Source organism: Otolemur garnettii, unplaced genomic scaffold (assembly GCF_000181295.1).
Source record: "Otolemur garnettii isolate 467f Iridium unplaced genomic scaffold, OtoGar3 scaffold00043, whole genome shotgun sequence".
Classification (NCBI taxonomy): Eukaryota; Metazoa; Chordata; class Mammalia; order Primates; family Galagidae; genus Otolemur; species Otolemur garnettii.
Genome location: NW_003852438.1, coordinates 3519465 through 3524487, shown reverse-complemented (window position 1 = coordinate 3524487; position 5023 = coordinate 3519465). Strand labels below are relative to the sequence as shown.

At 43.4% G+C, this 5023-nt stretch overlaps 1 non-coding gene across 1 annotated transcript; it reads left to right on the top strand.

Moving 5' to 3' along the window:
• The first annotated feature begins 4685 nt into the window (after positions 1-4685).
• LOC111725577 lies at positions 4686-4789 on the top strand. The gene has a single exon (XR_002773611.1). It is a non-coding gene; the product is annotated as a small nucleolar RNA U13 (small nucleolar RNA).
• The last annotated feature ends 234 nt before the right edge of the window (positions 4790-5023 follow it).

The following is a 5023-nucleotide window of genomic DNA, read 5'->3' as shown; positions in this document are numbered from 1 at the left end:
GGCAGAAATGTTTTTTATCAGGTTTTATTTTATTTTATTTGCAGTTTTGGCCAGGGTCAGGTTTGAACCCACCACCTCCGGTATATGGGGCCAGCAGCAGCCTACTCCTTTGAGCCACAGGTGTGATTTTTTTTTTTAAACCTGCCCAGGTTTTGATTTGTTTTTTTAATGGTGTAAGTATTGATACTTTGTAATTTACAGATAATTATAGTTTTCACAGAGATTATCCTTGTAAAAAACAGCTGGCATTTCTGGGAAAGCATCCACACTAATAGTGGTGGGATATATTATATCTATAGATCAATATTATACAATAGAATAGCTGAATGAATCTTCTGAAATAAACAAGTTAATTATAATGAACTCTAGATTGAAGGATTTTAGGAAAGCATATGAAAGAGAGGCACTTGGACCGGCAAAGATTTTACAGAACACCAAGGCTTGCATGAAAGGTCTTTATTGGTAGGGGGAGGGAGGCTGCAGAGCAGCATCAAGGAGGAGAGAAAAGAGGAGAGAAAAGTGGGAAGAGAGATAAGGAGAGAGTGGGGAAGAGGAGAGAGCAAGTAGAGAAGAGCGAAGGGGAAGAGGTGGAAAAGAGAGAGAGCAGAGAAAGAAGGCAGAGGGAGGCGGGAGAAAGAGAGAAAGATGGTGGGGGGAACATATTCTTATATAGGGGAGTTTTAGAATGGTGACAGGCTGGTGGGATAACCAATAAGGAGTTATTCCTCCAGCAGAACCAGCCATTAGGGGTGGGCAGCGGGAAATTGGAACAGGGTGATGAGGTAGCAGGCCACTCCCTGTTCTAGGGAGGTGTTGTAACTTTAAGGGCAGGAAAGGACTTTTGGGGGGAAGGGGCTTTCTGAGGCAATAATCTAACGGCATAGTTTCCCTAGAAATCAAGTGAATCAAAATTCATGATATAGTTCTCCAAATTGAACCTTAGTATAATTTTGGTAAATCTGGTATAATTCTGCAGTTGTACATTTTAGAAGACACTGGACACTGTAAATGTTTAAAAGAGAGAAATAGGTGCGGTGGCAAACACCTGTAGTCCTAGTTTTTGGGAGGTTTATGCTGCCAGATCCCTCAACATGAAACTCCTGCTATCAGGTGGCACCTGTGACTCAAAGGAGTAGGGCACCGGCGGCCGCATATGTCAGAGGTGGCAGGTTCAAACCCAGCCCCGGCCAAAAACTGCAAAAAAAAAACCCTCCTGATATCACAACAATCTACCACTATTTCCTAAAAAAAGTCACCTTCCAAATGTGTACAGCCACATGGCTCTGTTTGTCTAAGTGCCTAAAAGACACTTTCTCTTCTTCAGGCCTGACTGATTTCTAGTTCCACAAATCTCTAAAATTAATCCCGTTGAATTTTGTGATGACAGTTTTTTACCAAATATCCCTCTAGGGCCAAAGGTAAGCATCTTCTCTCCCAAATGTGTTTCTATTACAGATTTTCCTAAATTGATGATCACTCTACTTTCTTCTAAACATTATCTTTAAGTCCTTAAGATATTTTTACCAACTGTTGATTCATGATGCAGAAGGCATGCAATGCAGATCATGATACCTATGGAAAAGATGTGGGCCAAGGCTGGAAATTGAATCAGTGGCTTTGAGGTCAAATGAGGGAAGAGAAAGGTAAAAGTACAACACAATGATATCCCATCTATTTTTGAACTGAGGAATCGAGGGAGCCAAAAGAAAACAGCTGTGCCTGAAGGATTCGGCCGTCACCAGATGGCTTTGCAGCGGCAAGGGAGGAACCAATGAATCAGGGTAATGGCAGTTTTATAGGGTGTTCTAATTTTTAGCCCGCTAGCATGGAAGTGTATGCATTTAAATAATTCAGTGTTGCTCAAAATCTACTGGAAAGTGTCATGTGCAACATACTGAAACTTCTGCTTCAGACACTAGTGCTTTTTTTCTGTATGGAGAAATATTGCCTAGTACCCTCTCCCACCCCCACCCCCCAAAAGTACAAATTTCCAGCTCAGCACCTGTGGCTCAAGTGGCCAAGGTGACAGCCACATGCATCTGAGCTGGTGGATTTGAATCCAGCCTGGGCCTGCCAAACAACAATGACGTTGCAACCAAAAAATAGCCAGGCATTGTGGCGGGGGCCTGTAGTCCCAGCTACTTGGGAGGCTGAGGCAAGAGAATTGCTTAAGCCCAGGAGTTGGAGGTTGCTGTGAGCTGTGATGCCACAGCACTCTACCCAGGGTGACAGCTTGAGGCTCTGTCTTAAAAAAATAAAATAAAGATTTTTTTTAAAATGGTACAAATTTCCTATAATGAATTCACTTTTATATTCTGTATACAAGTCAAATTTCTTGCTGTTGCTAGGTAGTGATTAGTTTAATCCCTGAAGCAGCAGACATGACAAATATTATACAACAGCAGTTTTCATTTTCTACTACAATTCTTTTTTTTTTTTGCAGTTTTTGGCCGGGACTGGGTTTGAACCCGCCACCTCCAGCATATGGGGCCACCACCCTACTCCTTTGAGCCACAGGCGCCACCCTCTACTACAATTCTTACACTTGACTCCAGTATTCGTAATTGTTCTCATAAAAATCATGCATATAGATATAGTAAACACTCATTGCATATATCTATACACAGAAGATACACGTGTATTCATTGCGTGTGTTACAGAGAGAGAGGGAAGGTTGGAGGGAGGGAGGAGCGAGAGAATGAATGAATGAGAAGACAGGAAAGGACAAAGATAAAGTCAGAGCAGCCCCATCCCCAAATGACTGAGATCCTCAGATCATAATAAATGACATCTTGTTTGTATGATCTTATTCTGATTTCACTTTTGACCTCTTGATAACAACCCTATAAGTAAGCAGAGTTGGGGTTATTTTCCATTTAGAGCAGTGGTTCTCAACCTTCCTAATGCCGCAAACCTTTAATACAGTCCAAAGGGGTCGCAACCCACAGGTTGAGAACCGCTGATTTAGAGACAAGCAAGGGAAACACAGGGAGATGAAGTGAATTGTCAAAGACTTTGGGGAGAGCAAAGGAAAAGGTAAATGTTCTTTCTAGAAGGAAACTGGCCAATACCTATTAAAGAGGGTAGAGAATATGAAATCCATAGAAAACAACTATACGGCCACAAGAGAGAAAGACACAAGTATGCGGGGTGTGGGAGAGAAAGGGGGAGATTGGTAAACTCGCACCTTATGGGCACAAAGTTAGGGTATACAGCATGCCCCTGGGTGAAGGATTCAACCACAACTTAAACTTTAGAAGAAACACAAACAGTGTAACCTAATCATTTGTAACCTCAAATTAATCCCAATGTAAGTAAATAAGAGGCTGGAGGACTGAGGGGAGAGAGGGAAGAAAGTTCTTAGATCCAGCCGTTCAATCTCTAGGAATTTATCTAGGAGATATTCTCACATATTCAAAAAAGTGCCTGTACAGGGAAGTGTGTAATAGAGAAAACTCAGACACAATTTAAATATTTATAAATAGGGGACGAGTTTTGTTCCCGTTATTTAGTGTAGCCCATCCAAAACTAACCCAAAAATCATGTCCTAAAAAAATCATTTCATTATTTTCTGATGATTTTGTGGGTTACCAATTTCAAATTTCATAAGCAAAGGCCTGCCTCTGCTCACGGTGTCTGGAGCCATAACTGGAATGACTCAAATGGCTACAGGCTAGACAGTTGAGGACCCGCTGTGCTTCTCTGTTATCTTCACGGGGTCTGACAGCCTCTCCACGGGCTCTCTCCACCTGGTCTCTCAAGCATAAAGACCTCAGGGCATTTGGGCTCCTTATAAGGTTCAGGAATGGAAGAGATTGTTCCCAGAGTCCTCTTTTGACCTTCCCAGTAGGCTGCTCGTGCTGCTGTCTTTGTCAAAGGGTTCGAGGTAAGCTGACCAGATTCAAGGGGAAGAGAATAGCCAGGCGTGGTGGCATACAACCACTTAAGCCACCTACAATCACTTAAGCCCAAGAGTTTGAGGTTGCTGTGAGCTGTGATGCCACAGCTCTCTACCTAAGGCAACACAGTGAGACTCTATCTCAAAAAAAAAAAAAAAAAGAGAGAGAGAGAGAGAGACTCAGGGTTTATTGAAAGACCTAAAAAAGCTTTACAGAGTTAAGGCAAAGCTTAATAGTAGATGGGTGGCAGAAACAGCTCATCACCTCCACTCAGCCTTTTACTTCTTATATATCCTATAAACTACATTTATTTCTTGTAACATTCTCACTTAATCTTTACTTTCCATCTTAGCTACTCCTTATGGGGTGGTCAGTACCAGTGCCATCTGGCCTTTGGCTCTGCCTGCCTGCTGTAGGTAAGCTCCTCCCTTGGTGGAAATGCCAGGTTTTTCCCTGCTTGTCTGCTCTATACCTTGTTCTGTTCATTTTTCACTCTTTCCATCAGGGCTGCTTCCACTTTGTCAGAGATCCCCTTCACTTGGGGTCGTGCTGCCAAAGCAGTGTGGGATTTCAAACCCAGAGCCCACCATTCAGGCAAGCCCTGAGTCACTCCCACAGGTGAATGTGGGCAACTGAATCCTCTGGGCCTCCTTGTCCTGAGGGAAAATGTGAGCTAAATATTATAATGAAAGGACTCGCCTCAGAGGATGTGTGGTGAGAATAAAATGAACCAGGTATGAGGGCCTGGGGACCACATGGTAAGTGGCCAGTAAAGTCCGGCTCTTGATCCCTCTGCAGTTCCTAAACAGGATGATTGGGTTTTCACACGCCTGTGTGGAATGTGCCTCCCTCAAACCTCGTTGCACAGTCAGCACATTATCTGTCTGATATGAAAGAAAAAAAATTATCTATTAAAGATGGGAGACAGAAGGGAGTAAAACGAGGAGGAGGAAGAAAAAGAAAGGAGGCTCGGCACCTGTGGCTCAAGTGGCTAGGGCGCCAGCCACATACACCTAGGGTGGCAGGTTCGAATCCAGCCCGGACTCGCCAAACAACAATGATGGCTGCAACCAAAAAAATGGCTGGGCATTGTGGCGGGCGCCTGTGGTCCCAGCTACTTGGGA